Below are 16,195 nucleotides of genomic sequence, written 5' to 3' on the forward strand. Positions count from 1 at the left end.
TGATCGACTGCATGGAACTAGCTGAGATGACTGGCAGAATCCGAGACCAGGGAGAAGAGTCGGTGAAAGAAGACTGGAAGAAATTTAAAGACTACTTAAAGAAATATTGTAAAATCAATGAATGTTAGAAAGATGTTGGATAGAAATTAAGTGGTTTCCGGCTGTAATGCTTTAGGAGATATGAAAAAAAAGGATTATAAATGGGTTAAAGTTCTATGGTAAGGATTTGCTGAACCAACAAACTGAATTGGAATACAAAGAAGGGAAGTATTAGGAGGTCGGAGGAAATAAGGATATGGAAGTTATATTACTGAAAATTGATGTGTGTTTTTAATTGTTTATTATTTTGTATGTTTATTTTTGTATGTTTTGTATGTCTTGTATGTGGTCTGTTTATATCCTAAAAAATTTCAATAAATATCTTTTTTTAAAAAAATGATTACAAATGGTCCTATGTTACAAACCAAGCTAAGTGCTAGCGCATACGCCCAGTGTGTCTAGTTCCACTCACAGCTTTCTTCCAACAGCAGCTCTGTCGCACCTCAAGTGTTGTATGTGCTCCTCCTCCCAAATAACACAATGGAAAGGAGGAGCGGAGATTTGTATGCATCTGAGGTCCTAAGCAAGACTTCAGTGCTTATTGAAATGGCACAGTGTTATTTCTCAAATCTATACAGCTGTGATTTCACCCCAACTGTGAAAACAGCTTGAAAAGAAAGAGACTCCATTCTGCAGTGTTTGTATAGCAGACGTCGTTGCTGGCTTTGATGAGTGTCAAATGAAATCTTTTTTTCCGGATTTGTATGCCCAGTCCCCAAAGCAATTGAATGTGCCATGATAATAAGGTAGTTTGATAGATGTTTATCATGTTTGGTGGCAAAGTGTTCTCAGCAACTTCCCTGCAAACATATTTGGAGCAATAGTGATGTGGGTTCAATAGCAAATATTTGCCCTGTATAGTGCATATATGCATAAAATACCATTGCCTTGGAGTGCTGGAAATATTTAAAGCTCTTGCCCTGCAGGAAAACTTTTAGAGAAACCCTCTTCCCATTGTGCTTGCTTGCTGGTAGGGATACTCCATTTTAATGTTGTTCTATGAAAAGACCACCTGGGATTGCATCAATCTCTAAAGATGCAGTCCAGAATTCTGCCACCTCAGAGACAGGCTATGTTTTACATTGACCATATGCAAGGATACAGGCTTTGACTGCTCACCATTTAAGGGTGCCTTCCAGATAGTCAAGGAAAACTTGGAGGTATTTGCCTTCATATCAAGAAAACAAGGTGCTGGCTTGTGGCTGTTATCTCTTTCATCTCATACAACTAATTTCCTTAACAATTAAGAAGCAGGAGAAATTAGCTGAGCAAGATATAAGCTAGCAGTAGTTCCTTCTCTTTCTGCATGGGAAAGGACAAACACCTCCAAATTTCATTGAAGATCAGCTTGCTGGAGGACACCTGTAACATTTTAAAGACTAGTTGCTTTTCACATGGTGAATGTAATAATCTGCTACCTCATTATTTAGTGTAACATGTAGAATAGCACTGAGACAGATCACATATCTTGAACTTCCTTTCTTTTCCTTCAATCCTTTTTAATGATTTTTTTCAAATATCTTAAACACAATACAGCTTAACAATATTATTCTCCTGAGAATCTATATCTTATCCGAATTAACTTCCTTTCACCCCTCTTCTGGCTTCTCTATATTGCTCTTACTTAAGCGTGTTTACTATATATACATTCTATAAATGTCTATAATTCCTTAATACGTTTTTGTATTATACTTTAAACATACAATCCTTATTTTTTTACAGCATTACATCTTATGGTCTAACCAAATGTTTACAATAAATGTTATGGGTTTTATTTCAGTCCTGTGAGTGTCTTTATTTATGTAGTTTTCTCTAAGTATACCATAAATTTGGACCATTCTTTTTGGAATTTCTCATTGTCCTGCTGTCGGATTCTTCCAGTTAGCCTTGCTATTTCTGCATACTCCAATACTTTCTGTTGCCATTCTTCAATTGTAGGAATATCCTGTTGTTTCCATCTATCTCTGTGCGAGGAGTAGTCTTCCTGCTGCTGTGGCATACAGGAAGAATTTATGATCTTCCTTTTTAATGTCCTCTCCAACCATTCATAGCAAAAATGCCACCGGTTTTTTTTTATGAAAGGTGTACCTAAAGATATTTTTTAACTTGTTATACACACTATCCCAAAAAGTCTTCACCTTCTCACACAACCACCACATGTGGAAAAAAATGCCCTCTTTTACAGTGCATTTCCAACAGTTCTTATTTTTCATTTTGTACATCTTTGTTAGTTTGGTGGGTGTTAAATACCACCTGTACATTATTTTTTAACAAATTCTCTTTTAAGGTCATGGATGCGGTAAATTTTATTCCTAAATTCCATAGTCTTGCACATATCTTGACCTTCCACATCAAGTTTCATTGAAATAAGTATAATCAATAGTTTCAGGTGTTTGTGAATAATTTTCTGACCTATGGTCTTGACTTCTTGGACTCCTGAGACCAAAATACTGGCTGAAAAGCTTCTAGCATTCCCCACTCCCATATCCATTCTACTATGGAACAAGACAGAATAATAAATTAGAGCCTTGTTTCCCCAGGAAGGCCAAGAGAACACATTTGCTACTGGGAAGGGACCTGCTTCACCAGTAGTTAATTGCTGGCATGGCTATCAAATGGTAGCTGTCCAGGTTTTCATGGTTAGCTTCTATTTGATACATGATCAGCAACTGCAAAATAGTTGATAAAATGTAACAGGGTGATTTATCACATTTATTTTTTTTACTCAGTAAGGTTCCTTAAGACTTGGGTTGTATTAGGCCAGGGATAGTCCATGTGGTTCCCTCCAGATGTTGCTGGACTACAACTTTTATCACTCCAGTCATTGGCCACATAGGCAAAAGCTGGCGGGAATTGTACTCCAACATCTGGAGGGCATCTTGTTGACATCCTCTGTATTAAGTGAACAATTTTTCTCCCAACAAAATATATGTGAATAAACAATAAAAGGGGACTCAGTGGTGGGTAGACAAATCCTATCCATGATTTCTTGGATGATGCATGATGCATGATTTCTTGGAAGTAAGACCCGCGTTGTTCAATATACATCAAATAAATATGCAGCCTTCGTGTTTCATATTTTTTCCCTGAGTTGTTTATCACCTTGGGTGTCTTTCAAGCTGAAAGGCAATTAATATTATCGTTAAGCTCATATCGGAAGCAAAACATAATTATTTCATGTTCCAATTTTGTTTATTTAATGTAGCTAATTAAAGTAGATATGGTCTTAACAAGGCATGTATATTTATACACATTAATTATTTTGTTACTAGCACCAAACAGCGCCGCTCAGTATTGTTGGCTTACCCACCAACATTATAGCGATTGGGGTTTCCTCAGCTTCAAACATCACCCTTCACCAGCGAGTGCCAAGGCAGGTTACAACAATTTAAATTCAGTGTTAGAAACATATGAAGCAAATTACAATCACAAGAATAAGGTGCATCCTGAAAAAAACACACAAAGGCACATGGGGTAAAGAGGTGCATCATCAGTATTCCCCAAAAGCTGTATAGGGAAGGTGATGGATGCAGCTCTGTGGGATGGGAAGTCCACAACTTAGGGAGGGACTGACACACAGAATACCATCTGCTGGGGCGCCACCACCCTGAATTTCTGAGGGAGGTGGAACTACCAAGGCAGCCCCTCAAGCTTATCAACACCTGAGGGGGTCTCTCGGATATCTGGAGTCTAGAAGACATTTTGGGTTTAAATACTGGTGTGAAGTGACTGCATAGCAATGATCCAATCTGGAAATTACCAGAGCAATGACTACCAGAGCTACCTCATTTCTGTCCCAAAGAGGCTGCAACTGGAGAAACCAGCTGTAGCTGGAGATAGGTGCTTCTAGCCACTGAGGGAGTGTTAGCCACAGGGCAATAATTGTATAATATTTCTGGTTCCAGGGAAGTTCTCTTACGGACCTCTCCTTCAGGGCAGATGGTACCTCCCCATAGTCCAGTGAGCACTTGATCACTCTCTGGACCCACCCAGTCAACCCCCATGGGCTAACTTTAAGTAGCCAGCTTGTCAACACCCTCAGGCCACAATAATCAAAACTGGTCTGGTACAGATGGAGCAGACAGTGCAGTGGAAAGTGCAATTGAACATGCTCTAACTGCCAATTTTGTCCTTAAAGTGCTGCTGAGGGTGTTAGAGCAATGCTCTCTTGGCCAGAGGACAAAAGCCCATTCACCACTTGGAAAAGCTCTTCCAGAAGGCTACTTGTGGACACAATGGTGGTAAAAAAGTGACTTTTCTTTGCCGTCGCCGCTGCCATGTGGTAGGTGCCATAATGCAACCTCACACATGTTCAGACCCAGATTTATGCCACCCGCACTCTGGCCATTTTGACCCTCCTGTTTCATTACATGCAGCTCACCAGAGTACTAAGGCGACCTATCCAATTAGCTTGAGAAAATTGATTTTTTAAAATGTATTGGTTTGTTAACTGAACCGCTAGAAAGTCTGAGAGGTTTCTGATGACGCATCACAGAGTGAGTCACAGTGCAATGGATTAGTCATAGCTGTAAGATAAATACCCCCAAGTTTCCTCTAAAGTGACAGGTTTACCTGATCTTGCTGAAGAATTTATGTCACAGAAGTCACCATCATCTGAAGTCATGTAGCTCCAACCCCTTTGGGCTACATTAATCCAGTGTCATGCCATGCCACTTGCCTGGGGATTTTATTCAAATACACTTTCCCACAAAGGGATCAGGCCAGAGTAGCAGGCGCTGTGGGAGACGATGGAAGAGGGCAGCTCAAATATTGGCAAGACATGCGTCATGAAGGAAAAACGAGGCTCCACGGGGGAATTAGACTTTTGCTTTTTTTCTCTTTCACCCATACTATCCCTGTGATGTTTGTCCAGGTTCAAAATGTTAAATCTTGCTACGTTGGAAAAAGAGGAAAACTAAAACTACAGTGGCCTTAGCTTTCTTCACTGGCATCTTGAAAACAACAGGCCAGCTAGCTCTTTCAAAAGAGGAGAGATGCCGAGCAGTGCTGTCATCACAGTATGATATCAAGTGGAATTCCTAGCTACAGGGCTGGAACCAAAGGTTTGCTTCTGCTAGGAGAAAGGCTTATTCTGCTGATGAAAGAGTACTTTCCAACTTAGCAGCTCCAAGTCCAGAGGAGCTCAACGGGTGATGCACGTGTAAGACTTTGCACATGTTCATTCTCAAGACCATTTTATGGCTCCTTAGAACGCACATGACAGCTGATATTTTCTGCATTCACTGCTGCATATACTGTAACACAATCCCTGATAACACTGTGATAGCACTGCACTATGAGATGTATTTGGCTAGCTCTTGCACAAAAATTTACCGAACAGCACTAGTGCATGAAATATACTCGGAGTCGAGAGTGGATTTCATGCTCTTTATTCAGCTCATAGTTGAGAGAATTCAAGATCCTGGTCATCAGAAAACTAGATACAACTTTAAATTTGGACAACAGAAATGGGAAATACCTGTATTTCCATGTCCTTGACTAGTTGGCCTATTGATCTTTTGTTATTAATATTATTCTCATATAAATTTATTTCTTCTTTTCCAATTATGTTTTACCTATTGAGGAATAGATTTACACAGGGTGTATGCAAGAGCACACACAAGTTGATAGAAACCATTTCAATTAAACAACAACAAAAAACCCCATCACCGCAAAGTGAACAATGTCAATGCAAGCTGTTCCTTATGCTCCATTGTCTTTATGTACACAAGAAAAGTGGTTCTGCCCGTTCCCTTCATTTATTGTAAAATATCATGCACAATCTCTGACTCATTCAGTGCCATGACTTCCGGTCGGTGCCAGCGCTTAATGGCGGTCCTAGCTCCGAGCTCCGGAGAAGGACTGCTTCGCAAGTTCGGGTCTTACCCGCTACGGCAAGCGGGGGACCCCTAAAATCCCAGGCGCTGAAGCCTGAGAACAAGGAGACTCGGTGGGCACCTTTGCGCCCCCCGGTACCGTGAAAGAGCCTTTTTAAAGGCTACGGATCGACATCGGGAGTGAGCGCGGTGCTGAGAGTCGCTACCCAGCCTGCGAAGTGAAGCCGCGTCGCCATAAGCGGAGAGCGCCGATTTCTTCCTGAAAAGAAAATCTGGACTGAATCCCCGTGAGTAAGAGCTGAAATATAATCGGGACCTTTAAAATTTTAAAAATTGGGCTAAAAACGGGGGAGATCTAAACAAAGGAAGTCTGCCTCCCCCCGACTGCATGAAAGTGAAAGCAACGGAGCTCTAAACCTGCATCCGTTTAAACTTGCTCTTTGATCAGCTTAACCGGACATTCAGACCCTTTGATCTCCCCTCTAGCTAGCAGGGCAGAGGGGAGGTGAATTTGAGCAATAACTGCAAGATTTATTGGAAGTAAAAAACCTCTGCTGTCTCACTTATTTGAAAGCATGAAACGGTCTGCCTTCTTAGTACACTGAACTGACTTTTCCCTGTGAAGTGATACTTTGATACAAAGTTTCCACAGTGCCTGGCTACTGTACAATACAACAAGAAGTAGCATAAATAGGGCAACTGTGGCAATTTGAAGTAACAAGCTTCTAGACTTCTGACTGTGTTAATCTCCCTTTTATATTTTGGACATTTGGGACAGTCTCCTTTGTCTCTATATCTGGAATCTTTGCTCTATGGCCATTTTGATTTGCTCCCTCTAGAGGACAAGTGAAGTCCGGCACGGCCTAAGACAGTGGAATTTTCCAAGGGAGAATAAATCCCGTGGGAACTGACCTTGACATGAGTGGCGCACAAGAAGAGATAGTCACAAGGGCCAAGACCAAGCAACAACTACAACAACAGCTGCAACAGTCACAGGTAAAGAAAAGAGGCTCAATCTCAGGCGCAACAGTTGGATCAACAGGAACAACAGCATCAACAGGACAAGACAAAGGAGCAGCCGTCTCTATGGAAGCTGTGACAGATGCCTTGCTCAAGATAAACCAAACTCTGGAGTCTCTGACAAAACAGACTTCAGAGAATACACTAAAATTAACAGAAATTTCAGCAAGACTAAACCAGAATACAGAATCTATAAATAAATTGGTGGAGGAAAACGCCACTACGCGCCAAATTGCGGAAGACGCCAAAGCTACTGCGGGAGAGACACAGGAGAAATTAGAGCCGATCGCCAAGAAGGTCTATGAGCATGATGCAACTTTGGCCTTGTGGGAGTTACAGAGGAAAGAGAGAAATTTAAAAATAAGACTGATCCCGGAGAATGAAGGAGACAACCTTGTGGAATACTTGACACGGGAGTTTGTGGATTGTTGGGAACTCCAGGAAGACGAATTCAAAATTACGACTGCCTTTAGATTGGGTAAGAAGCAAAACAGAAAGACTCCGAGAGACTGCTTGATCACACTTAGATCCAAGGAGGAAAGAGACAAAATATTGGGACTACACTTTGAAAAGGCCTTGCAGATTGGAAACTCAGCTGCACAGATCTTTAAAGACATCCCAAAATATTTTCTGGACTTAAGAAACTACTACAAGGACTTAGCCCTTTTATTAAAGAAAAACGCTATCCGTTTCAGGTGGGAATTCCCACAAGGGCTGTCATTTGACTATAAGGGAAACAAAGTGAAAATAAAGACAATTCAAGATAAAGACAAATTTTTGGCAAGACACCAGGAGGACTTACAGAAGGGGACTGTTGATGTACTTGCAGAACAGAGGAGAGCATTGGATATCCTGAATCTCCCGTTTGGACAAAAACCACTACCATCAGAAGAAGAGCAACAACTTGGAGCTGTTGGAGGAGCCTTAGAAAAATAACAAGATGGCTCTGCAATTCCTCAGTTGGAATTGTAATGGGCTCAATGGGCCTTTGAAGAGAAGACAAGTATTTCATATATTGAATAGAGAACAATTGGACTTGATATGCTTACAAGAAACTCACATAACCAGAGCCCACAGGAGATTACTTTCAAATAAAAGGCTAGGACAAGAATTTATTTCATCAGACAAAGTTAAGAAGAGAGGAGTTGTAATATATGTGAAGGAGAAATGGGCTCCAAAAATGATATTCAAAGATGAACAAGGGAGATATTTGGCTGTGGAGATACAAGTACAAGGAGAAAAATTCCTAGTTGTTGGAATTTATGCACCAAATGAAGGCAAATCCGACTTCTTTAAGAGACTTCATGAAACTCTGATGGACTATCTGGACTACAATATGATAATTATGGGAGACATGAATGGCGTGGTCTCCACTAATATGGACAAGGCACAAAGACTTACAGTCACCAAAGAAGGGAGACTCCCTAAGACTTTTTTCGAAATGACTGAAAATATGGACTTGATAGATATTTGGAGAACAAGGAACCCTCTGGAGAGAGAGGGAACCTTTTTCTCCCAAGCAATGATGACCTGGACCAGAATCGATCAAATCTGGGTTACTAGTGGAATGGCTCCGAAGATCAAGAAAGTGGAAATCTGCCCAAAAACTTGCTCCGACCATAACGCCGTGAAGATGGAGATGAAACTCACAATAACTGGTCAATTTAGATGGAGAATGAATGACACCCTCTTTCGAGATAAGGAGATTCTCACGAAGGCCCAAAAGACCCTAAAAGACTATTTTGAAATAAATTTGAGGACCGACGTGGAGAAAAGAGTGATCTGGGACGCAAGTAAAGCGGTGATGAGAGGATTTTTGATTCAACAAAACTCAATAAAGAGGAAAAAGCAAAATGAGAAAAAAGAGAAGATTCTGGAAATGATAAAGGAAGGAGAGAGGAAATTAAGAACAAAACCAAAGTCTCAGGACATTTTAAGAGAGATCAAATTATACCAAACACAATATATGGAATTGATGAACCAAGAGATTGAATGGAAGATAAGGCAAATGAAGCAAAAGACTTTTGAATCAGCAAATAAATGTGGCAAACTTTTGGCATGGCAATTGAAGAAAAGGCAGAAACTAAATACAGTTACAAGCCTGGAGGTGGATGGAAGGAACATATCCAAACCCAATGAAATTAGAAATTGCTTTCTAAGCTATTTTAAAAAACTCTACACCCAAGGCCCGCAAAATGAAGAAGATATAGACAAATTCCTTGGAAAATATGGACTACAAAACATCTCTCATCAAAGTAAGATGGACTTGAACCAGAGAATCTCAGAACAAGAGATAGAGGCTGCCATTCAGAATATGCAACTGGGCAAATCTCCAGGACCAGATGGACTGACTTCCAGATACTACAAATCGCTGAAGGAATGGTTGACTCAACCACTAAGAGAAGTTTGTAACGAGATCCTTGAGGGAAAAAAGGCACCTGAATCGTGGAAAGAGGCATATATTTCACTCATACCAAAGTCAGAGACTGAAAAGACCCAACTCAAGAACTACCGCCCAATATCCCTGCTTAATGTGGATTACAAAATTTTTGCAGACATTTTGGCAAAAAGATTTAAAAGAGTTTTGATGGAGAAGATTCATAAAGACCAAGCAGGCTTTCTCCCTAAAAGACATCTAGCAGACAATGTAAGGAATGTAATAGATATTTTGGAGAAGTTAGAGGTGAATATAAACACCAAGGCAGTATTGATCTTTGTGGATGCGGAGAAGGCCTTTGATAATATCTCTTGGAGTTTTATGAGGAAGAATCTTCATGGGATGGGGGTAGGTCAGGGCTTTGAGAATGGTATGGCTGCAATATACTCTGAACAAAAAGCTAAACTGATTGTAAACAATGTTGTGACTGAGGAGCTTAAGATAGAAAAAGGAACACGACAGGGGTGCCCGATTTCCCCATTACTTTTTATTTCAGTTCTGGAGGTGTTGCTGAATATGATAAGAAATGACCAGCAGGTCAAAGGTGTGCAGGTCGGAGCTAAACATTATAAGTTAAGAGCGTTCGCAGATGACCTAGTATTGACTTTGCAAGAGCCAAACACTAGTACGAAAAGGGTTTTAGAAATAATACAACAGTTTGGCCAGGTAGCTGGATTTAAGTTGAACAAGCAAAAAACCAAAGTTTTAGGGAAAAACCTAACAGATATGGAAAAGGAGAAATTTCAAGAGGAAACAGGTTTGACTGTGGTCAAGAAGGTTAAATACCTAGGGGTTTATTTAACATCTAAGAATCAGAATTTGTATAAGGACAACTATGAAAAATGCTGGTCAGAAATTAAAAAAGATTTAGAAATATGGTCAAATTTGAAACTGTCAATGTTAGGCCGAATTGCAGTAATTAAAATGAATGTATTGCCTAGAATGTTATTTTTGTTTCAGACCTTGCAGATTATTGATAAGATGGAATGTTTTAAGAGGTGGCACAAAGATATCTCGAAATTTGTCTGGCAGGGCAAAAAGCCCCGAATTAAATTTAAAATATTGACAGATGTTAAGGAAAGAGGGGGTTTTGCCCTGCCGGACCTAAAATTGTACTATGAGGCAGCAGCTTTTTGCTGGCTCAAAGAATGGATGCTCCTCGAGAACACGGACATCTTGGATCTGGAAGGCTTCAATAACGCTTTTGGTTGGCATGCATATCTTTGGTATGGTAAAGTTAACAGTGCCTTTAAAAATCACATTGTCAGAAAAGCATTGTTTAATGTTTGGATAAGATATAAAGATCTACTAGAAAACAAAACCCCTAGATGGGTGTCGCCAGTGGAGGCTAAAGCAGTGAAGAAACTCAATATGGAGGTCGGATGGCCGAAGTATTGGGAAATCTTAGAACAGGATGGAGATAAGTTCAAACTACAAAGTCAGGAGAAATTGAAGCATAAAGTAGAAAATTGGTTCCAATACCGCCAAATAATGGAATTTTTTAAACAGGACAGGAAAGTCGGTTTCCAGGTGGAAAAATCAAAATTAGAAACTGAACTGTTAGAACCCAATACTAAGAATTTATCTAGAATGTACAACTTGTTGTTGAAATGGAATACACAGGATGAAACAGTTAAATCGGCAATGATTAAGTGGGCTCAGGATGTTGGACATAATATTATGTCAGCTGACTGGGATTGGTTATGGAACACCGGTATAAAATTTACGGCATGTAATGCCTTAAAGGAAAACATTATGAAAATGGTATACAGGTGGTACATGACCCCAGTCAAGCTGGCAAAAATCTATCATTTGCCTGATAACAAATGTTGGAAGTGTAAAGAGACTGAAGGTACCTTTTATCACCTTTGGTGGACATGCCCGAAGATTAAGGCCTTCTGGGAGATGATCTATAATGAAATGAAAAAGGTACTTAAATGTACCTTTCCTAAAAAACCAGAGGCCTTTCTCTTGGGCATTGTCGGCCAATTGGTGACAAAGAAAGATAGAGCTTTTTTTATGTATGCCACAACAGCAGCAAGAATACTCATCGCAAAATATTGGAAGACACAAGATTTACCCACTTTGGAAGAATGGCAGATGAAAGTGATGGACTATATGACACTGGCCGAGATGACAGGCAGAATCCGTGACCAACGAAAAGAGACGGTGGAAGAAGAATGGAGAAAATTTAAAAGTTATCTTAAGGACTACTATAAACTTAATGAATGCTAAAATGCCGTGGTTACCAGAAACAAAGGGGTACAGGGATATAAGGTTAGATTATAAAAGAGGACTAAGAGGATAGAGATTGGAAAGTAACAATTGGGAGTTGCTAGTTGAACTACGGACATTGGGATGCAGAGAGGGGGGGTATGGGGAAGTCCAAGAAAAGAGGTTTATGAAAATATGTTTGAAACTATACGTGTATGTTTGTCATTTTTAATGTTTGTTTGTTTTTCTTAAAAATGTTGTAAAACCAATAAAAATTTTATAAAAAAAAAAAAAAGATAACACTGTGATAGCACTGCACTATGAGATGTATTTGGCTAGCTCTTGCACAAAAATTTACCGAACAGCACTAGTGCATGAAATATACTCGGAGTCGAGAGTGGATTTCATGCTCTTTATTCAGCTCATAGTTGAGAGAATTCAAGATCCTGGTCATCAGAAAACTAGATACAACTTTAAATTTGGACAACAGAAATGGGAAATACCTGTATTTCCATGTCCTTGACTAGTTGGCCTATTGATCTTTTGTTATTAATATTATTCTCATATAAATTTATTTCTTCTTTTCCAATTATGTTTTACCTATTGAGGAATAGATTTACACAGGGTGTATGCAAGAGCACACACAAGTTGATAGAAACCATTTCAATTAAACAACAACAAAAAACCCCATCACCGCAAAGTGAACAATGTCAATGCAAGCTGTTCCTTATGCTCCATTGTCTTTATGTACACAAGAAAAGTGGTTCTGCCCGTTCCCTTCATTTATTGTAAAATATCATGCACAATCTCTGACTCATTCCTGGGATTTGCTTGCTTTATGTTGAGCACGACCTGTGTTAGCTTTGTTCCTTTTAGCTGTACAAATTGGTCATCAGTAGCACTGTGGGAAGTAACTCGTTTATTAGTCATAGCCAGCTCTGTAATATGAATGCCTAAAGCAGAAATGGTCTCTTTTGATCACCCTGGTCTGTAGTGAAATTGCCCCATGGATTAAAATGAAAATGTTTGGATGAGTGTTTTAATTTGTTAAGCAATTCTTAACTGATTGTGTATGTTGCGTTTGGGTCTTTTTGTCTTTGGGAAAGTAGCACTAGAACAGTTCCCTTATGCGGGTGATCATACGTCAATGTGTTTCTAGTTGTGATGATTTCCCCCACCTGCTTTATTTGATAAAAGCAAGATTATGTAGATTTTTCAGTCATACAAGAGCTAAATTTCCAGACGCATTTCAAACTTATCTTAAAGCTCTATGTATTCCACCATCACTGCTGAGGATTGTTAAGGGTGCTAGGAACTGCAGCTCTGTAAGGAGTAAAGAACAGCTCCCAGGTTTCTTTGGGGGAAATTGTGACCGTTAAATAATAATAATAATAATAATAATAATAATAATAATAATAATAATAATAATAAATTTTTATTTATATCCCGCCCTCCCCAGCCGAAGCTGGGCTCAGAGCGGCTAACAACAGTAAAAGTAACACAGTTTACATAAAATCACAATCAATTAATTCAAATACATTCTAAAATCAATTCATTCTAAAATCAATTCTGAATCAAATTAATGGCAACCATTGGGCTAGAGTTCTAAAGAGATATAAATGAATTTTAAATGTATGGGATGGAAGTGACCTGTATGGCCAAACTAAAAACCGTGTGTTTAACCAAACACAAGTGCATCGGGTTTGGTCCAGTGTGTCTTGAGAGGGCATTTGCCACAGGTTCCACTTCAAGGACAGCAGGTAGTGGTTCTGCCTTTAGAGGTGAACAGAAGACAAAGGGGCAAGTGGCAAATCTTTACCAATGAGGAAAGGAAGGAGCAGTTCAGGTATGTGTGCCAAATGATGGGTAGTTGCCTCTAAATTATTTGCATGACTGGCCTACCTTTCTTCATTCAAAGAATGTGTAATCTTTCCAGACATTCTGGCTTGGCAGCCAAGGCAGTTTTTCAAGGGATTAAAGATGCCATAAGAGGAACCTGAAATATGCCCTAAAAGCATATAAACTTAATTTTATTTGCAATACTTGGTGTTGAGTGTTTGCATGATGATGGGTAATCTAGTAAAAATAAAGTTTAATAAGAAATGTAGTAACACAGAAAAGGAGCTGCTAAGCACACCCCAAGTCAACATAAATGAATTGCTTTCCCCTAGAAATATATATTTCCATTTAGTTATATTAGATATATACACACACAGCACAGTCAAAGAAACTGGGAGGGATGGAAGGTTTTGTGCAAATGCAGCAGAGCTGCCATCTAGTGCTTGGCACAGACATTGGCAGGGGAGAGAAAAGAATGAGCTGCTGTAAAAACTCAAAAGTTGTTTGACACAAGTGATATGTAAAACAGTGTTTTTGTTTTTTGAATTTTTGTGTTGCCTTTAAGCTGACTATGATCCTTAAAGTGTGTATTTATCATAAAATTATATCTTCCGCTTCCTTACTTGCACTAATGGCATTCATTCAGTGATGAGTCTCAGATCAATAGGTGTCAGGCACTGGATCTACATAGATATAAAAAATGTGACAAAACCCCCCACTATAAATATATACAGTCATACCTCGGGTTGAAGTAGCTTCGGGATAAGTATTTTCGGGTTACGCACTGCGGCAACAAGGAAGTAACGGAGCGCGTGCGCAGACGGTCAAAATGATGTCATGTGCATGCACAGAAGCGGTGAATCGCGACCCGCGCAGACGCAGGGTGCATTCGCTTCTGGATGTGAACGGGGCTCTGGAACGGATTCCGTTCACATCCAGAGGTACCACTGTATATGCAATTTGCCATTGAGCTCTACAGCACCATCTGGTGGCACATTTTTATAACACACTAATAACATTATAATTGCCGCTGTGTAGTTGAGTCCAGGGACTGGCTGAATGTGGAGGAGTGGTGGGAGGCTCCAGCCAGAGAACCCCCTAGCAAAGTCTCAGAAGAAGGCTCAGAGCCAAGGGAGTGGTGGTGGGACATGGAAGACAGGTCCGAGGATGAAGGTGGGACAGGATGGTTGAGGGCTGTCAACCCTCAACAAGCAACAGGCTTGAATGAGAGAAAGGAAGAAGAGGCAGAAAGCACTGCAGATGTAGGACAGGCAGCTGGGAAGGAGGTGGGGGCTGAGGCTGCAGTAGATTCACAGGAGTCTGCCAGTCCTACTGTATTCAGATTCCCCCAACCCCCTTGTCTCCAAGGGCAAAGAGGGCTTTGCATGTAGCAAAGAGCACAGAGAGCACAGTGGGCCTCTCCCTGACGGAGCTTAAGTCTCATGGAGAAACAGCCAGATGGGGAGGAGATTTAGGGGGAAGTGAGAGGCACAGATTGTCAATTTCAGCAACTGCTTTATCAGGGCTAGTCTTGCCCATGGGTTTCTCTGTTTTTATTCTGTTTCCTTGAATAAAGAATCAACTTTACTGCTCGTCTCTGAGTCTCCATGCTGACCTGCAGCTGAAGCAGCCCTGACAGCAGGTATTCCTAGCATCTTAAAACACCCTTAATATTTATGTCGCCATATATGGTTTCATTGCTATTTAGCAGCAATTTTGACTGTTCTCAGTAAGGCAAAAGATGAGGGGCTTATTGTCTTTTTATTTTTACAAGATCATTATAAACACATAAAACTGTGATTGAGAATAATAGAAATAAACAATAGATCCTGAATAAGGCTCTCTCTCTCTCTCTCTCTGTCTGTCTATAAAATGTTCATAACTGCATATATAAACCACATGTCTGAAAACCCAGAGAAAAAGTCCTGAAATCATTTTCTCCCTCCCAAATAGATCTCAAATATTTCTCTGCAAGGTCAAAGGAAATGGAAAAGCCTCCCCATTGTCTTTTCATTCATGAATCCTGTCTTAAGGGTATGTCTGTGTATGAATAGGGTGAACCTGTGACCTGGCTCAGGAAACTAAGTATTTATCATTACAAAAGACTGACCAGGCTCCCCAGGTAATCCAATCAAGTGACCATTAACAGGTAACCTGCCAGACAGGAGATAAAAGCACTCAGATTTCTGTTGTACGTTTTCTGTGTTGTAGGTATGATGTATCTGGGGGTGGGGTCCTTGAGCTACACCCCTTCTGTGATGCATGTATGATGTTTCTGGGGGTGGTCTTGGAATCCAGGGCAGGCAATTTAAAATGTCTATATAAGGGTGCCCACCCTTATATAGACATTTTAAATTTTAAAATTTCACTCTGTGGTTCACTCCCACAGAGATCACTCCCACAGAGATCACTCTGCGGGCTGGATCGCCTCTGCGTAGACGCAATTTCCGGCACCATGGAAGCGAGTCCCCGCTCTGTGCTGCGCCGGTTTAGCCCAGTGCTTGGGGACTCGCCGAGCAGGCAGCTTGGTTTGGGGGCCGTTTAAACGACCCCCGTGGGCCGCTTGTGGTCCATGGGCAGCAGGTTGCCGAAACCTGACGTAAAGTCAAACCCCGCTGGGTTCAGTGGTGGGTGGGATTGCCAGAGTCATTTTTCTTGGAACCAAGCTCCGTTTCCCTTCCTTTTTAAATTTGTTCAGGCTGATCTGGTTGCATAATTAAAATAAGACTGTACCTGCCAGTGGGGTTAT

This window comes from Podarcis liolepis, assembly GCF_965112155.1.
Source record: "Podarcis liolepis genome assembly, chromosome: 5".
Classification (NCBI taxonomy): Eukaryota; Metazoa; Chordata; class Lepidosauria; order Squamata; family Lacertidae; genus Podarcis; species Podarcis liolepis.